Below are 20354 nucleotides of genomic sequence, written 5' to 3' on the forward strand. Positions count from 1 at the left end.
CACGACGGACGGCCAGTTCCTGGCGCTGCGGTCAAAGGTCGCCGCGCCACTTCCGGTGGCGCCGTTGCCAGGGCGACGCGGCGCGGCCTGCGGCCCGCAGCCGCCCCAGCTCGTCCTGCGCCCCGCCGCGCCGGGCGGGGCGGGAGGCGCCGCAGCCGCATCCTGCAGTGCGCTGAGGGGGCCGCCGCACGGGCCCGCACTCTCACGGAGCCCTGTTGTGGGGCAGCTGGAGGGCCCCGTGCTGCCGTCGTAGCCGTGGAGGCCCCACTTGCTGCTGCGGCGCAGGCACAGCAGCCCCGTGGGCAAATGGATAGAACCGAAGAATCCAGTTTAAAATTCGTAACGCTCAAACCAGTCTTAGACTTCACTGCAGCCCCACACCTACTAAGGTAGGGCTGACCCCACTGAGGTCATACACGTTGCCTAAGGAGACTGTAATTACATGGCAAAGAAACTGGCATCGCTTAAGCTTTCCACCTTCCCCAAATGGCAATATTATAAGCAGGTTTCATGGCTTAAAAAATATCCTTAGAACATGAAAGACCAAAATGTGTCACTATGAAGCTCCAAGAATCGACACTCTTTAGAAGACCTTGGAGTGAACTGTTGTGGATAGAATACTGGTTTTGCAGGGGGAATGTATTTATATGAAGAAGTCAAAACAATCTTAAGAGTTTTATGCGCATTTCTACAGCGAAAGACGTAAATCACCTGAGAAAAAACAAAGTTCAGTAGAGGAGCTCTATTGAGGTCTCCTTTAAAGTGAATTGTGCTATATAAGAAAGCTTATTTCAGCTACAAAAAGACACCCCAGTCACACACACATAAGAAGTAGCTCTTAAACTTTGTACTAGCTAGCTCAATCATAAATTCTATGCAAATAAAAATTTTCATATAAATGACGTCGTTTAATAGCCAAGTTTTGACCCCATGTGGGAGCAAGCGTATTTCCTCTAAACAAGTGCAGAACAAGCAAATGCCCAACTAACTGGTAGGTAGCCTTAGAGAAGACTCTGCAGCCACACAGCCACCTCACCTTGCGTGTGCCTTACATGCCCCCAGACGGTGATAACAGGAAGATGGGGAACGGGGACCAGGTTAAAATCCAGGGCCCAGGTACAACTGCAGCAAGCGCAGATGCACACACAGGCCTGAGGGTCTGCAGATGGATATGTGATCTATAAATGTGTTTCAAGGAAAAGATCCAAAGTTTCTCCATTTAGTCAAATTGACTGTTAACCTGATATCGAAACTATTCCAGTAAGATACTGCAAATTAAGCAACGTTGATTGAAAATTACAAATATAATTAATGTACCTACCAGAATGTACAGAATGATTAAGTGAGAAAGAACAATTACAGGCTTTCAAACCCTTTCCTCGGGTATTTAGAGCCTGAAAATGAAATAAAACCCAACCAAACAAAAGAACACTTTCAGCTGATGGACTAAATGTCTTTTCTCTTAGAGAAGGCAGCAGGTTAGAGACAAGGTTTAGTGATGCATGCAAGAAGATGTAAACATACTGCAAAGAAAGGTTTGTTTCCCATTAGCAAATTGCTTGGTCATTGCTGCTGCCTGTGACTGGCAAAGTTGCTAAAGGCCTGTTAAAAGTGAGTTTGTGTTGGAGTATTCAGTTAAGAGTTGACCTAATTAAATACTTGTGAGATACCAAGTTTGCTAAAGCTATCCTGTGTGCAACTTTTTCATCATGCTAAATCTCTGTATGAAAGTCTGCTTCRGTAGGAATTGCCCTAGCCTGTAAAGATGTTTCCAGGCTGCAAACACATGATTAGAGTTGATTCCCTGAGATATCCTTTTCTGTAACTCTTGCAACTGTGTAGCACAGCCACATTCCCTTTTCTAGAAGGAAAGAAAAATGTCTTTTCTTCGTTGTGTAGAACTGTTTAAAGAAAATGCAGCCATATAGGACAGGGGGGCTGGGGCAAGAAGGTCACTACAATATCTGTCTGAAGTTGCGAGCAGGATGGGAGAATGTCAAAACCTAGTGGCTGATAAAATGTGTGATAAGCTATTATTTATTTTTCCCCATAGAAAACAGTGCGCTACTGTCACACAAACCTGCCATAAGTCTATGTGAATTTAAGTGCTGGTGCATTGTATTACTAAAGCAATTCAGAGTAGGTATTTCCTGGGTCTGACTGCTTTTAACAACAGGCATAAAGCACATTTGAGATTATCATCTTTGCTTTACTTTAGAAGGCTATATACTGCAGAGAATCTCATATGAGAAGCTCTCCCTTCTCTGCATGTCATTTGTTCTGCAAAGCGAACCAATAATTTCATATCAAAATTAATTGCAGGTAACTCTGGTAAAATCAGTCTCCTACATATCTAAAATAAAGAGTTTGTTTTCCTTAGCAAGATCGTGGAATTGAAACTTTTTCTTCATTTACAGAACTCATACAGACTGGCCTAATCACACTTGGGGAAAGTGATGCCCTTTAGCCTTCCTGCTTTGGACACTAAGTACTATTAGTTCCCTACAAACCCAGTCATCAAAGCAAATCCAGTGAATTCATCGTGATCATGGTTTGAACTGTTTTCACAAGTGAGTACTGAACTAAAGACAGATTTCTTTTTCATAAGCGAAAAGCCTATTTCTACATAGGCCATCTTCTTTCTTAATGTGACAGCTGAAACCAAGAGCAGAACAGATAAAGTTCATTGTCTACTGTGGGCTGAAGCACTTGGGAAATTCCGTAATAATAAAGCTTTGGGTTGAGATCCAGCACCCACTTAACAGGGAAACGAAAGATCCTCATTTTAGAGCCCATCAAGGTATTTCTCTGTCCCATATTTTGCTGGAAAAAAGACAGCAATCCCATGCAGATAAAAACAATTTAACGTAGCCTTTCTGCCCCCTCACCCCAAGATTTTTAAGGCAGCTGTCTACAGCAACTCAGGGTCATTAGAGCCTATTTTTGCCCTGTTTCAGCACACTTCTGTCTCTCCTACAGCTCAGCCAGCACCTCAAACTGGAGCACAAGCTACCTCCTGGAGGTTCGCTTTGCATGCTTGCTTGAATTTGGAAAACATACAGAGAAGTCCAAAATGCAAGCAGATCCATGCAACTATCAGCCTACAAGTAAACCTTTCTGATCAGCAGTATGGGGCTTGGCTCTTTCTTGCAACAGTGCAGAGGCTAGCAGAGATGCTGGAGAACGACTTAAATCCTTAGGCTAAAACAGCCTTAATTCAAATTTTGACATGTTGCTCTTTCTTTACACCACAGAGCAGAACAGGCCTAACCCAGCCTTCAGGGTAGGGCTATCCTGCACTTTGCCCGCCTTGTGCTTGGCATCAGCCACGCAAGGCATTGAAGATTTAGTCAAACCTATTATGTCTCCTGCAATAATGAATGCATACAAATTTTTTGTAATGCTTAAAACTCAGGAGAGTTTTGCAAGGGTAAGTGATTTTCACCTACTATTCTGACTTGCTTAAGTGAGCATAGTCACTAGAGGAAAAAAAAAAGCATCATACAATCAAGGCAGGGTAACTGTGCAAACGAGGAGAGTGCTCTGGAAAGCAGTTTACAAAAGTCTAGGTGAGAGTGAATTTTCCTGGTTTTACGTGTGTCTTTATCTATCTTGTAAGTATATGAGCTCTACCTGGGTTAGAGCCTTAGATAAAAACATCCCTACTGCAAGGCATGCTTAACTGAACACTAAAGCCATTTCATTATTTCCCGAAAAATAAGCATTTTCTGATGTTTTACACTATTGAAACTAGTTTCAATTTTGCATATTTCTATTTTTCCTCCTACCTCCTCGAGTGCTGATTTCAGACTCCAATAAAGTCTCAAGTTTTCTCTTCCCTTTTTTCTACCCTCTTTACCTTTCATTTTCTCATGATTTTATTGACTTTCACAGCTTGAGCTGCCTATACTTCCACCCTTGTTCTGCTTAGCACTGCTTCTCAACCAATTTTGTTTTGTTATGTGTATCTAACATACCATCCTGAATGTCACCCTGTGCTTTAAGAAGAATTTGCTGTCTTTCTTTATAGTCTTCTGGTCACCTTGCAGTCTAATTGTTGTTAACTAGTCAACTGTGTAGTGCAAAATACATGTCTAAAAAACCAAACCAAAACAAAATCTCTTTTCTACTATTGTACTTAGCTTCTTGAATCCCTCTAATGGCTTCTTCCCTTTCCCCAGAGCAAAGCAGCAGTATCCCTCCTTTCAAAGTTCACTACATCATCAACTTCCAGCAATCCTTTTACAGCTCTGCTATTTTACTCCACCCTTTATCTCTCTGTTCTGATTCACATTTCTTCCAAAGACTATAATCAAAGTATTCATTACATGATTCTCTAATTACACACGTGCACATGCGCACATACTTCCCTTCATGTTTTCTCTTAAATCCTATGTCTTGGTGAGAACACCTTCATTCATTTTTCTCTTCTTTAGTAATCTCCCGCAGCCTGATGAAGGAAAGATCCTCACWTACTGGCCCGCCTGCTGGGTGATGTTAGGAATCCGGAAGGTAGTCACTGCTGAATCACAAAGAGACGCAAGATTTGTAAAACTCAACCTACATTTAATGGTGAAGCCATTTCAGGAGAGGAAGTTACTGGCCAAGAAGGATTACTGTAACCTAGCCCATGGTACATGTAGTAAATGCATGAGTAAATGCATTATGCATATGCTCTTTGAGCTGCATTTACTCATGAAAATGCTGTGCATCAAGAACTTAGATGTAGCAGCGTACTTCATATCGTCCTCACTGTCCGAAGTGCAACRCTTCTCTGATTTAGTCTGTGGTACATTGTCAAATAGCTTTTCTTCCCATAACGTCAGCTTTGCTGATACCCTTTGCTGCTCATTGCATCTGTGAATATTCAACAGCTACGAAGAGGTTCTCCGGAGTGTTTTGTGTGGCACACGGAAAAGCAAACTCATCAAAACAAATACACATCAGGCTTCTGAGATTAAAAAAAACGGAAAACCAAAACCACCCAAACAACCAAATAGGCAATGCCCAGCCAAAGCCGGAAACCCTTCACCACAGAAGCAGTTCTAGAGACCATGGATAGCTACACAGGATGGATTTGGCCGGTTCAATACAGGCTGCAGTTTCTAATTTACTCCCAAGTATTCCCTAGCATTTCTGGAGCAAAAATATATGATTTGGAAGAGCTGTGTGATTAACAGCAGAGCACTGGGGTTTTTGCATGTGGCACAAGCCTCACGACTAGCAAGAGGAGCGCTTTCACCAGAAGCCAGGCTTTTAACAGCAGCAAGTTTTCTCTGCCTGTAAGTTGGTTGCTCCAGACTGTAGAGGGATTTGCCAACAGCAGTCATCTCAGTGTTGGCAGCTCTGAGGCTAACAGTGGCAGACACTCTGGATTCAGCAGGGAAAAGCTAYAGAAATCCATAGGGTCCTGGCATTACAAAACATATCTGAAACAGATGCCTTTCAGAGAACTGAATTCTTGAGAAGCGCTGAAGCTATTGGTGGCACTGTGCCTATTGCTTGCTTCCCAAACAGCCGCAAAGCCTAAGATGTGTGACAACTTGTTTCCACAGGACTTCATGGGGAAGAGTGCACAGGAGGGAAAGGAGCACAAAAATAAGGTTAAAAGATATATTTTGGCTGTTTCCTGCAACGCTGTGAGAATCAGTGTTATGAGGAGGACCAGAGTTAGTAGGTCTGAAACAAACTGAAACCTCGTGCCTTAGGAACTATGTCTTTGCAGATATCTGCTATTTTGCAAGGTGTTATCTTATGCACAGTGCATGAAAACAGTTGTAAATGCTACAGAAAAACGTACTTGGAAAGCTGAGGCTCAGAATGGCAGCACCTCCAAAAGTATTTGGATGCCAACTCTGGAAAATGAGCCATTAGAAGAGATTAGCAGCTAGGGAGAGAATTTAGGCTAAACCTTATATAACTTAAAATATATATACACATGTTTTTAAACAAACACTTTAACTCATGCTCTGGGTTTACTCAAGTACTTTGTTGGATTTGGAAAAGCACCCTAAGGCTGCCCAAGGTCTTTGTTCCAAGTGACTATCCACCTTCTTTGATATGATATTGTTGATACAAACTGATACTGACCTGTTCATGCGCTAAGAAGCAGGCTTGGCTACGTACTTCATGGGCAGTGTAACCTGCCCTTTTTTGTTAAGGTTTTGGATGCATTTTCTTCCCTCCTTTTTTTAAAGTTTTCATATCCTGTCTTTGTCACCATGATGTGTAAAATSCCTAGCAGCAGCATCCTCATGCAGGACAGGCTGGCAATCCCTCAAGAGAAAGACAGTTTGTGAAAGTTTTCAGCAGTTTAGGAATCTTTATTTTTGAGCAGAATTCCTCAGGGCTCGGTTGCTGACCTGCTAGCTTTGCATTGTATTTTTTGTTTGTTTGTTTTCCTCCAGAGCAGCAAGGATTATCCAGAGTTCTTCCTAGTTTTGTTTCCAGTCTTCCAGTGTCAACCTACTTCATTTYTTAAATAAATGTAGTTCCCCCCCACACACACACACACAGAGCTGGAAATTAAAATTTCTGTGGTGTTTGTAATATCTGACCTGAATTTAACCAGACCATCATCCTGTAGAGCTTGGAGTTTCTTTTTTTCTTTTTTCTTTTTTCGTTAGGCATAAAAGACATCTTATTTTTACTCTCTGAAGTACTCCATACATTCATATTTCTTGTAAGCATTTTACAAAAATAGTCTGAGGTCTAAATGCACTGTCTTTCTCTGTTAATAGCACAGCTGCAGTCAAGAAAAGGCAGAATCCGTGTTTTGCCCTAAGACTGTCTAGTGACCGAAGTACAATAATTCAAGTTTCCCAAGGCACTGTGGAAAAGCTAGCTAGATTAAATACTTCAATGATTTTTCTTTCCAATCAGAATAAATGTTTCTGTGAACTCAGCTGTTGGAAAAGACAGAGAAGGATAAAGACTTATGTGTTGGTTGATCATGAGACAATGGGACCTAACAGTGAATGTGGCCAAATACAGCCCACACTCTAGAAGAGCTGAGAAAAAATACCACCATCATTAGGTCACTGATAAATCATTGAGTCTGCGTCAGTTCTGGTCATTCTTATTTAGAGAAAGATTAAGTCAAATCACAACAGGTGCAGAATAGGCTACAAGTATATCAGTGGTACAGAGATCATGTTTTTAGGAGGAGATGAGCAGAGCATGGTTAGTCTAGCATAACAAAGRCTAACAGGAAATTTCATTGCTCTGTAAAATTAGTTTGAGGGTAGAAAAGGAGACAAACACCTCAAAAGAGGAACTATTTGCACTCAAAGACAGTTAGTGCAAGTAGCTATAAACAAACCATCCATAAGCACAGGCTGGAAATTTTGGAGTCATCTGCTAGTAGAAGAAACCAAATTGGGAAACCCAGCAAGGAACAGAGCTTGATCAGTTTATCAAAGGAACTTCATCATTCATAAAAGATTGATGYGACTGTTTATGCTAGTAGAAGCCTGAGCTTTGTGAAAAATAAGATTCTTTCCAGTCTTATGTCATCATAACTAATGAATTTTTGTTAGGGATTTGCCTCTTCTGATTTTGTACGGTAGTGAATTTTCCACACTGGAAATGTGGCAAATCCCACACATTAGGATGGTGCTCAGATCTTCTGTTTGAGAGAATAGCTCAAGAAGGAGCATGAATCATGCTACATCAGAGATACAGACCTCACTGCTCTAGAATAGTCATTATTAGCACGGAAGACTTATCTTCATCCTTTAGCATCTAGAAGAAAAAATGTTCTTAATCTAAAATTGCCAGCAAATTACCCTGCTTGAATATTATGAGAAGAAGAAACAAGACCTCCTAAGATTTTTTTCCCTACAGTATATGCATGTCTCTCCTATCATCTCATCTTCTCTTCTAAGTGGTTCTTTCAAAACAAATGAGAAAAAAMTGTATCTTCCATGCCTGTAGTCTGCTGTTTCCCTTCTTTGGGCTTTGTTTCTAACTGGCATTAGTCTGAATAGAGCTTTCTAGCTTTTCAGCCCCTGAAACATCCCTGCTAAGACAGACCCCTTGCCCGCTGATGGGAAAAAGTTGCATAGTCACTGCTTAGCCCTAGCTCCTTTGGGAGAACAATCTATATATTCTTCCTAAAGCTGTCAGGCTAGAACTTCATCTGCTGCTGAAATGGTCTCAGCTTTGGGTGAAAATGTATGTGCTGCCCTGCTTCCACCCAGCCTCAGACCTCAGGGCCCTTTTCTTTTCTTCTTCTTCTTCTACTTTTTTTTTTCTAATCTCCCTAGTCCACAAATATTGAGAACAAACATGTTGTTTCTTAGCGCAGCATGCATTTCCTCTGCCGGCTGAACTCTGCCCAAATGTGCTCAGACTTTGAGTCACTGAAGCGTGSTGGAACCAGCGGAGGGAGCAGCAAAACCGCTTGCAACTTCATGCGAAGGCCTGCTTCAGATTTGCCACCGAGCGTCTGGCCCTTATCGTGAAAAGGGCAGCAACGAGTTTTAAGCTACTAGATAGTTTCCCACACAAATACTTTGGCAAACTGATTTGCAGAAAAGTTTCCCTAGAGGTCAGCATAGCAAAGAACATGAAGCTAGGAGAGAGACTGCATCATTACAAGCACTTGGGTTGCAAAATCTTTGTTCATCCTCCAGGCGCCCCCGTGGGGATGGCCTCTGATTTACTGCTCTTGGAATAGCTCCCATTCTGAAAGTAAACTAATGCCATTCATGCCATTCTCCCTCCAGACTTAGGAGCGAAATGTAACTTTTTTTGAAACAACTTCGTACTTCCTGGGAAGGTGATATGATGATTCTACAATTAAAGGATGAGATTCTGCCTCAGAAGCTGAGGGGGTTAACTTTTCAGAAGTGCTGAATATAGACATCTATAAATGAAGGTAAAGAGAGCCATAGAATTATTTCTAGCTTTTGCATACAGCTTCCCATATGATATGCAACAGGTCKTCTCACTAATTTGTCCGTTTTTCCAACAGTAATTGAGAAGAACAGCCTATATTTTCATATGACCAAAACTATTTTTTTAAATGTTCAAGCTTACAGGAGCCCTCAGAGGACAGATGAACAAAATATTTTATGGATTAAAAATGTGGATTTTTGCAGACACCATTTAATCAAGTTGCATTTCAAAGGCAGCCTGGAATCCAAGCCTGCAGCCAGAAGTGCAGCTCCAGTGCAAAGTCTTGACCACATTAGTCATGAATGAATTCATGGCAGCTTATAGGACCCTCACACCTATTTAGCAATCACAGGATGCTTAAAACACTAACAGTTTACTCGTCAAGAGGGTAAAGAAGTACAAGAAGTCTCAATAAAAATAGAAAAGCAGGATGTTAAGATAAAAGATGWTTTTAGTTTCTCTTTTGCACATATCATGTCCCGAAAGTCATTCCGCAATGACTATAAACAGAAACTATGAGATAGCTCAGAAGGGGAAGGCTATTTTATAAACTAGTGGAAATGAATCCCGTGCTACACATCCTCACAGAGGGTTAACGTAATGTGCTCTAAATACACACTCCAGTCAGTCACGTATAACTTCCCTATGTGAACAAATTCTCCAGAAGTCATTTTTACATTGCTGTTCAACTTATCAGTCATCTGGATTGTAGTTCTCACTTAGGTACAGCCACGTAAATTCAAAAGGCTTTTGTTAATTTGGAATTATGCCAGTGCAAATGAGAAGAGACCCTAATTTCCCGCTGTATTTCTGTTCAGATATGCACTGAGAGAATGACTACTGTCTCATGCTTGCAGAATAAAACCTGCCTTGCAAAGTCCTGTGCCTTATGCCCGGGGTCCTAAGACACCAATGGTCTGACTTAAACCGGTTTCTTCCGTTCTAAAAAGGCACTCACTTCTGTTTACCCGCTTGCATTGTACAGGCACAACGGATCTTCTATCTGAGAGTTTTTACAGACACTACACTTTGAGATATTGTGAAAACACCAAATAGTTTACTCATGAAAACTTCCTTATCTCAGGCCACTGCTACAACATTTCTTCCTTATCTGTRCTGTTGTGGTGCTTCCTTTCTCTGCAAGCCTGGAATAAGTTAACACTACCTGGTCCTTGATAGTGGCCTGTCCTCTCTGTGAAGYGTATCTTCAGAGTGCTCTCAAACACTGACTAGCCAAACTTGAACCACCTCATTCTAGAGATGGACAAACAAGAGGCAAATAGTGAAAATAATGAATGATAAAATGACCTTGAACTGTAGTGTAATAGGAAAGCCAACTCAGCCTCCCCCTCAAAGAGAGAAATCACACAGGAAGTTTCCTTAAACCTCTGTTCTTCCTACTTGCTCAAATTGAAAACAATTTTTCATCTGTTTCTCTGAAAAGCTCTGGCCACATGTAGCAGTAGCTTGTTTGCTTCTCTGTTCTTGCAGCTGGTGTCCTTTCAACATTAACCGGAAAATGTCTTATTTTATAGTTCCATATTGTTATTGTTTCACATTTTTCTGTATTCCACTTCGGCAGTTGCAAAAAGCCTGGATGATGAATTGCCTTTACACAAATAAACACGGTCTTTGGACACAGCCACTTTAAACCAAGACTACTAATTCTGCTCATCTGTGTGTACACCCATAGAAGTTAATGTTTTGTTTCAAATACAAAATCTGAATTGTTCAGGAAAATCAGAACTGTGCAAGACATTTGACTTCTGCAAAAGAGTCATATCAGTCAAGCTTGCACCTACGGAGGCGGGTGCAGGGTTTTTTCAAATTCTGTCCAGTTTCTGGACCTTTTTGTAGAAGATTTAACCTTCAGAAGGTGTACTAGCCTTAACTACTTTTTCATGGGCTCGTAGAAGTAGTTTGCAGATCAGAGATTAAAAACCATTGAACTAGCGTTTAAATGCCTACCTCTGCCTCTGAGCTTCTAAGATCCAGAAAGCAATCCTTGTATGTCAGCGAAAGGAGGAGAGGCCAAAGCCCACTCTGGTTAGCGATAATGTGACTAATCCAATTATTAGTCAAATCCCAAGATCACAGGAAAAATTACGCGGGTCCTTCTTTGGTTCGTCTGTCACTTTAGGAAAGTAACAGTTGTAAATGTTTCAAAGCAGATGCATTATTTCAAGCCTCCTAAAAGACTTGAAAAGTCTTTTGCTCTGTTACCTGACTTTTCTTCACATTTCTCGGCGTTGCCTGTTTTTTGTTGTGACAAGGACACTGCATTTGCTACGTGGTGCTACCATAACATCTCTGTGTGGCTGCAGAGCTCTGATGCAAGTGATCTGGGGTAAATCCGAAATCTTCAGCAGAGTCTGCAGAGCTACCTGCTGCAACCAAAACCAACACCACAGTCGCTATTGCTTGAAATAGCATAGGCTGATAACCATAATAAGGTTTAAAGTAAACTCTGCTCTCTGCTGTTGCAAATAACTTCCACGGAGTAAATCTAGAGTCATTCCATATACCTCAGTGTTGCTCCTCCAAGACACAGGATGGAAAAAGGGAAGCAGCCAACTCAAGGAGCATCCTTAAACTCTGCATTCAAATAAGCAGCACCTGCCTTGAAATCCAAGGCAGACTGTGGTTAAGTGTGTCTGGTGCAATCACCTTCCTGAGCTGTGAGGCAAGTGCAGGARATGCTACTTTAAGCATCCCGAAAAAACCAGGAATGAAAGTAACTGACAGACACAACTGCCTTTGTGCTTTCTTCTTGCTGCTTTTCTCTTTTTTTTGCCAAAAAAATAACTACAACCAACTGCAATAAGCATTTCTGTGTGGAAGAAGGATAGCCTAGTTCTACTATGAAAGAGGTAAATACTTTTTTTTTTTTTTAATCTCCTTTTCCATCCAAAAGGATCAAGATCTTAACATCAGAAATGATACATAAGGTGTACTGAAAACTATTCCAACCTTTTCRGCTGTGCTCCATAGTCACAAGACTACTCATATGACCAGAGGTTTGTTAATGATAAACAAGCTTGTAGCRAGCAACTTGTTCTAAGCATGGTTTCTTCCATCTGCTGATTTCAGCAAACAGCATCACCGCAAGGGCCCCCAGCATCATCCCAGTTAGAACTGTGCATTGCCCTGGTGACAGCCACTGTCGTTCCTGAAGGCGGAAGCAACACGCAGTGATCTGTTTTCAATACAACAAAAGCAACTGGCATCAGAAGAACAGCTAGGTGTCTGTGAGCCACTGTCCTCCGTGTAGGAGCATCTGGGCTAAGGCATTAACACCCACGTTGTAGGTGCTACTAAACCAAGGGATAAGGGTGTTTATCAAGTTTGGGGAAGTCGATGAAGAATATCCTTGTTGCATTACGGGTTTAAACAATGCTGCAGCACAGAAATACTTGCGCTTTCCATCATCTCCTTTAATTTCCTCCTATGTGAGAAATTGCTCCTCACCTAACAGCATGTGGGCAGGCAGGTTCTCCAAGCTGCCTTCATATTATTAGATGCAGCCTAAGTCTGTCACAAGCAGCTCAGGGCAGCTAGCACCTCCTGCTTCAAGTCAGTCCTTCTGACTCTCACCGGAGTTACACAGCCTACAGCCAACTGCTATCCGTAGAAATGGTAGATTATTTTTAACTGCTCTTTTGACACTTCCCTAGGCTATTTCAGTAGGCATTTTGGCAGTTATCAGATAAAACAGAAGGATTACTGGTTTAGGATCATTCTTTAGAGATGACTAATATTTAACACATTAGTCTGGCAGCATTTCAGCCAACAGATAYCCTATTTTGTTSYTTWAAAAAAAARRAAAAAAAAGAAAAAGAAAAAGAAAGAAAAAAAGGAAAACCAAACAAAACCCTATCTCACAGGTTTTTCTTCACAAAACAAGAGAAAGGCAAAAATAACTATAACAGAAACATACTAGACAAGTTCAACTCAGCTGAAGACAAATGATTCATTATCTTTAGGATAGCGGCCAGAAGACACTACTATTAAACTGCTGGACATCATTGTGCGTCTGTTCTCAACCAGCACGTCCAAGAGGCTCTGGCCCCATCCTACTGAGAGATTCTCCAGCTGGGATATTGACAACCAACAGATTGTCCTAATGCCAGTCAAGATCCTACTGTCAGTCAAGAACAAGACGATGGTGAAAAGCAGGTAATATCCATCCTTCTCAGGGGAAACACGGGAAAAGAGCAAGTTTTCACTACCTTGCAATCTCAGCTCTTTCTGAAGAGCTTCAGCAGAAAGAGAAGACATGACTGTTTTTGCAGCTGTAATGGTCTGCTGATGAGATTTCTCCTGCTAACTTTCCCCCTCCCCTCTTTACYCTGTGCCTCACAGCACAAGCTCAGCAGGCAGCATGAACATCATCAGTGGCTCACAGGCCATACTCATTTATCCCCTGCCCTGCTTTCAGGGAGAAATGAGATCTGTATGCAGAGGAAGGCAGAGGAGTGGAGAAAACATAGGTGCTACCGCAGCTTCCCCATGGCTGGGGTAGATGAAAGTGCTAGCATAGATTGTGTTTTTTTCCTTTCTTTCTTTAAAAAACAAACAAACAACAACAACAACAACAACAACAAACTACTGCCTTGCCTGCTACTCCTGTAGTAAGGAAACATCTGAAAATCAGTACTGATGTTGCCAGGAAGGGATAAAAAAGAGAGAGCATGAATCTGTTTTGCAGCCTCACCCTGTGCTTACTTTGTACTGCCTTCTAGACCAATGCCCCACTTTCAACCTAGCGGGGCTGGATCAGAGCCGTCAGCCCTATGGGCACCTTCTCCTATCTRTTGAGCGAAGGAGACAAACTCGCTTTGCTTTTGGCTGCCAGAACACATTAGTGTTTTGTTGCCATYGCTGGTACACACAGCTTTGGTTCCCACTCCTCGTCTTAGTTCCTAACTCATTGCAAAGATTCTCTGATCTTTTGCCCAGGCGCTGCGTGCTTCCCAATTTCTTCATTTTCCCTGACTGCTTTTCTCAGGCGGACCTTGAACTTGATACAGCCCCTGTTCTCTCTTTGATTTCTTCAAGCCTCCCTTCACCCTGACATWGAGATGTCTCCGATTCTAAACCTCCTTCTGGTGTGACCCACTTGCCCATCAATCCTGGCTGAGATCCCTTAATGAGCACAGCTCAAACTCTACCTCTGACAGCCCATGCTCCCACAGCTGCCAATGGCTGGCACCTTCCCAAGCAGATGGTTCCTCCATCCCCTCCTTGCTCTCCTGCCCTAAATATGGTGAAATCCAAATAAAAATGGATATGGAGGRAAAAAATGTGATTGCTACCAAGCTCAGCAAGTGAAGAAAGGTGTATTTTTAAATCCATATACTAATATGTGTCTTTTCCTTCATTTGCAATGTAACATACTGGTTCCTCAAGAATCTATAAATAACCTTCCCTCCCATCCCAAATGGTTTCCTCCAAGTAGGAGAGAAGCAGATGAGAAACCTTATTTAAAATGGGAGAGAATAGTCTGAGCACAGAGAAAGGACAGAGCTTAGGCTGGRTAACAGCTGGGAAGGAATTTTAATATGAAGTGGGAAAACTCTTCCTTTGCTGCCTCTCAGAAATTTCTATTTAGTGCTTGCATTTAGCATGGGGGAAGGTCTAGGAGTTAGCTACTGGCTTACCAATGACTAATTGCTCCTGAGGGACATTAAACWTCTCCTTGAGGATGAACTCTTCTTAAAAAGTCAGTTTGTATATTACGTTTTGCAGATCATTGCTATATATTCAGGTCACCCACAATCTAAAACCAGAAGTACTTTCTAAGCAGCTTTGGAAATAAATGCAGTTGCCTTTGTTCCCAGGGGGTGAATCAAGCCAGGTCTTAGATTAACCCTACAATCTAGCTCAGATACCACAAGGTTGCAGGCAAGTAGCAAGTGAATGAGAAGTTTGRTAGAATCCTTGACATACAGTTAGAGGCAAAAAGGAGGAGAAAATAGCATTAATGTTTGTGGAGGCTGTGGGAAGTGGCCATGGATTAAGGTAGATGTGATCACCTTACCTAGAAGTGCTTTTACTAGAAATAAGGCACATTAGTGCCAGGGCACAAAGCCCAGGTGAAGCTAAAGTAAATGGTAGCCTGTACCAATCAGCYTTGGTCCAGAGGAACTGGAACAGGTTCAGCGAAGGGAAACGAGGATGATCGGGGAGCAGAGGAGCTGCCAAAGGGTTCTCGCCTTCCTGAAACCTGCACTGGAAGCAAAAGAGAAAACCACTCTTTAAGATGAAAGGGTGTTTCTTCTGCAAATACTATTTTCTATAGCTGTTCTGTGATTCAGCTTTGGTTTTCAGTGGTAAAGGGCACAGGCACCACCATTACGATTGGTCTGCATATGAAATGCCTATTAAGTGTATATAATCTGTTTCAAATTCCCAAAGAAGCAAAGATTTCTATGCTGGTAAAAGTGAGTCGTACAAGAAGGCYCAGGCTTTTTCCCAAGGCCACACAGTGACAGGCATCCATCAAGGAAAGAAGATTGGTATCTAGGCTTCTCCCAGATTGATTAGAGAGTTACAGGGGTGACAAGAATATCCACAGCTACAGTTAACTCTGAAAAAAAAAGATCACAAGGGGATTTGAAACTCCCCTTTAAGAGAATTGAGAACAAGATGGTATCGGATACAGGTTGGCAATATACCTGCTGTTGGTGCCTCTTCAAGGTCTGAAGTATCTAGAGTTGGTCACTGCTGGACACGGCTAGCCAAACTGGCAAGCCTTGGGTGACTCGGGCTGTTTCCACGTGCTTGCTTCTGCCACGTCCCGGCTGGAGGAAGGCGGTCACCCCACTGGCRGGTCTCCTGCACGTCAGGGCACAGCAACATCCTCTTGTTGAACGCTGAGCTGCTCTCTACCCTCCCTCCTCCAGCAAAGCACCTCCTGATGGATTGCTTTATCACTATGCTCCTCTAACACACGTTAGCATCTCTCTCATTTTCAAATTAGCCTCATATATCTAATGTCTTGATGGCCATTAAACTTACCAGGCGCTTCACATTGCCATTGCTTTAACAGCCTCAGATGATAACTGCTGTTTCTTTCCAGACGGAGGCCCTTGGCTACAATATTCCATGTGTTAATTAAAGGCAACACGACTTTGGTATTGCAGCTTTAGTAGTTCAAAGAGACAGCTCAGGGGTGCTGATGGCCAGCAGGCGGCTATGTGCAGCAGGACCGGCATGCACTTTTAGGGAACAGCTGTACCTGCAACCAGAAGAGTCGGCACATTCTTTTCCTGCAAATACTGATAATAAATAATATGCTGTGTTGCAAAAAACTCATGCGAACGACTATGCTGGCAAAAAAAAAAAAAAAAAAAAAGGCAGAGGGAAAAAGACAGAAAGCAGGGAATATGCCAATAATGAAATAATGACAGTGCTTTGAAAAATGCAGGTGTCCTGTGCTGGTTCCATTATTTTCCGTGGTGCTGATAACAGAGATGGCATAACACAAAAATTCAAGGTCTTAAAACTGTCTTCTCAGAGTTGTTTTTTATGCGTGTGTTCCAAGATTAGGTTACTGAGTATGAGGTTGCATCCTAATGTGTGTTATAATAGTTGAACTGTTCCAAATCATCTATCCATGGACAGGTAGACATGTCACCCACAATTATCTCAGTAGATTAATGTAAGTGTATCACAATGCTGCTGCAGCTGTATTTGTGACACACCTTACTTGGCAGAGACAGCATCAGCGCTTTGCTTTAATACTAGTCAACACATTTTATTCCCACCTCTGACAGGCCCTTTAGCTTTCCCCGTCTCAGTTACGTCCATCCATAAATGCTGAGATGGGTGACTATCCTCAAAGTATATCTTAAATTGAATAGTGTAGTCAGATTATCATGAGAAATGACCAAATATTTCTTAAAATATCAGATATTAAGGAAAATTAAGCCTGCAATAGATACCAAACCACTTAGGAAGTGAGATTTCTAAAAGCATGAGACATACAAAAATGACCAAAGCAATTACTGTAACAGACTATCTGCTACAGGCTTTTTTTTTCCAAGAAAATTTCCAAGGTGGTTTCCTGTAGGAATAACTTCAGTAGAACATTATTAAACATGTATCCTCCTCCTTGCCTCCATTTAGCTAAGCGCAAAGGAAACAGTGGAGTGATGAAGTGTTTTCCAGTATTTGGACATTTTAAGAGCCCTCTGGAGCCTGCTTATATTTAGCACATAGTTTCAGGTTGTAAGGCATTCTTCCTCCATTCCTTATTTTGCAATACCATGTTGTATTAATAAAGCAAAAAATGGGCATAAAACCAAGTGAGCTGCTGAATATTGTAGGACAGTTTTACACACAGTGGTGCATGGACCCAGACAAGCTTTAGTACTGCGAACAGAAGTTCACAGTAAGGGCCTGAGATGCCACCAACATCACTTCTTTCATTCTTCTCATCTCACATTTGTATTACATTATTCAACCCTAGAGCTTCCATAATCCCTTACAAACGTGTGTCATTCCAGCAACGATCTTTGCTTTWCGTGCATAAATTATGCCTGCATATACAGGAGTCCACAGTAAAAGCATAGGTGCACAGTTGCTTGACAGGAACTACAAAACTGGCAACTTCCATCACAAAAGAAAATCTGTGATTTTGGAGGAAAAAAAAAAAAAAGCCATCCCTGGTTTGAGTAGCAGAGCGATAGTAACCACCTGGAGCTACTGTGAAAAGCTCAAGAGGAAGGAGAACAAAAATCTTCTTGGGAGCAGCATAACACAGTTACCCATTTTCAAAGAGACTCTGGTGCTTCCGTTCTGTTGAGATGCAGACCGATCCTCAGTTTTTAACATTTCAACAAGAAAGTCTGTCTTTTGGGAATGTCCTTGCAAAATATGAAAAGCTTAACTGATTGCCATCATTTGTAATCTAATTACTCAGGTTTTAAGATACTCCCATCTCAATTACTTTTTGCCACATTTAGTACACAGTCTTACCAAACCAGTGCATCATCAGAGTAAAACAGGACTGCTCAACCTAACACTTACTGGTCAGTGAACCAGTTTCCTAAATTCTGTCTCTGTTGTTTGCATCTCTAAGACACAGAATAACAGCGTCTGTGTCGCTAAAGCTGTCCCCACTGAGATCCATGAACAACTGACATTATGCATTAAATGCCCTGGTAGYGTTAAACATTGGTGAGTGCAGTATTAATCAAGAGGGTGCAGGAGACAAATATTTCAACAACTGAAGCTTTGATACTTTTTCCAYATTACATGGAAAAATAAGAGTGTGYGCATGGTGGGGAGGACCCCAGCACACACAGACCAAAACTGTACCTTCTGAATATYTTCCCCAAAATAGGATTGTGCCCATGGTTAGATCCACCCAGGATCTCCTTGAAGATGAGGAGCATCTGCCCAGGCTCTCAAGTGATAAACATTTCAGCATTTTGCCAAAGAAGCTTCAGCCCAAAATATTCCAGTCTGGTCAACGTGTTCAGATCAAAGATTAGTTTTCAGGACTCCAGCATTAGCAACACTGGCTCCTCTTCTCCATTCAACAGTAGTAACAAACTGAAGCTCCCACAAAAACATGCAAGGAGAGGTTAAAGTTTCTTTCACAGGTCATCACTTAAATAGATGACTGGGTATGTTTTTAAGTATTCCTAAGATGGAAAAAAAACACTTTATTTGCACAGAATTCTTACCTGAGTTTTAACAACCATCTCAAGCCCTTAAGTCAAAATGCATTTCCAAAGCCCTTAAGTCAAAATGCATTTCCACACGCACCCTGTTCCCATTCCCTATATTAATAATAATTGAAAAAATCACACCTCAGAATGCCCTAGTGACAGTAGCTTAGGTTTCATTAGAACTAATAGGATGAACAAAATTCAGTCGCATTGCTTCTTTTGKGCAGATAGAGGGATTTTATATCCAGTAAAAAATCTAGTTTAAATCACAGATCATAGTTTCTGGCATTTCAGTCTCTTAGGTGAATTTATGAAATCACCAGCAGCTGGAAGAGAGGTTTTGTCCATCATTAGAGACTCCTTTACATGTATTTGGGAACTGTGGTGTYCAACATTACTATGGCAAAAAAAATCTCTCCTATTCAATTCCCAGTTCTTAAAGGTTCAATCTTGTCTTCTGATGCAGTTTTGGGTACAGCTAAATATTACATGCAGTCATGTAACACCAGCTGTTTCTCCTGCTCTGCCTTTTGCATTAGACTGTTATCATGTAGAGATCATCCACCCTCTCTGAGGCTCTGGAAGCAAAGCTCATTGCAAAGCTTCCTGTTCCAAAAAGGAATCCAAGATTTTCAGCCAGCTTTTTTCACACRCTAAGAGATAAAATATTTGGCTTCTAAAGATGAATATAATGAGCACAAGGCTCAAATATGGAGTGCATTTTATTGCATTACGATTGCCATTGGAACTCTGATGTTAACAGCGTCTGTATGAATGGGAAAGCACGTCCTGCCCACCAGGAGGCTGTTTCAGCATAGTCAAACAAAACTGTTGAACACTACTATTTTTAAGTCACACTCATCGGGAGGCTACCAGGTAGACCACAGCTTCTCTAGCTAGCTTTTTCAAAAAGTTGATTTTGAGGTTTTTAAAGCTATGGATAAAAACCTTCAGGGAAAGAAGAAAAAAAAAAGTTAACATAGGAATTCAGCATTAGTTTCGTGCATAATGGAAGACTGAACTTCACAGCTTGTTACAAATTAAGGTGTCTCTCTTGGGTCCAAAGTCTTACCGCGCAATGTGTTTCACGAACAGTGGCAAGAACACTACCAGCACATTAGCCTAATTTGGAGTAAAATCCCATGGAGYGCTTTGATCCTGCCAATACACGGAAACAGCCTTGACATCTTGGAGGAGACACAGGAGAGGAAAGGTGTTTGCATGCACAGAAGCACAACTGACCTAGGAGTTTCAGACACAGAAGCAACACTAAACTGTGAACTTCCTTATGATGCAAATTTGGATCACTCAGTTTGGATGACACTCAAGTGCATCAAAATCCTATATAAGCAGTTCAAGCTATTTTCTCTGCAGGCTGAGGAGGAACACTTAATTTTTCCCCAAGTGTGCTAAAAGTAGTTACAATTTGGATTTTTTTTTTTAATTTTTAAAGGTTCTCTTTTTAGAGAAATCTCATTTTCCATTCTTATGGAAAAGTGTACTTCTGGAACAAGCTTACTACAATTCACTTGCCTGTTTTCTGATGCTCCTTGTTACAGTAAGTGGGGATGAATTAGTACAGGACAAAGTGTAGCACATGCATAATGTGCTTTTACACAGTGTGTTTTACTTACACTAAGTTAAATCTACAGTTCTTTTCTGTTCACGTACACTAACAAACTTCTGATTTTTTTTTTCTTAAACTCCATGACAAATAGGGTCTTCTATAGCATAGTATCAGTAATATAGTTAGCAATTAACACTWCACAAGTC

The 20354-nt window shown here is 41.5% G+C and overlaps 1 long non-coding RNA gene across 1 annotated transcript; it reads left to right on the forward strand.

Annotated features, from left to right (window-relative positions):
- Positions 1 to 220: 220 nt before the first annotated feature.
- On the forward strand, positions 221 to 13070 carry LOC146587075 (uncharacterized). The gene is made up of 3 exons (XR_014897730.1): positions 221 to 389; positions 2418 to 2570; positions 12885 to 13070. It is a non-coding gene; the product is annotated as an uncharacterized LOC146587075 (long non-coding RNA).
- Positions 13071 to 20354: the final 7284 nt, after the last annotated feature.

This window comes from Rhea americana, unplaced genomic scaffold (genome assembly GCF_003343005.1).
Source record: "Rhea americana isolate MKP2758 unplaced genomic scaffold, rheAme1 scaffold_62, whole genome shotgun sequence".
In the NCBI taxonomy this organism is placed as follows: domain Eukaryota; kingdom Metazoa; phylum Chordata; class Aves; order Rheiformes; family Rheidae; genus Rhea; species Rhea americana.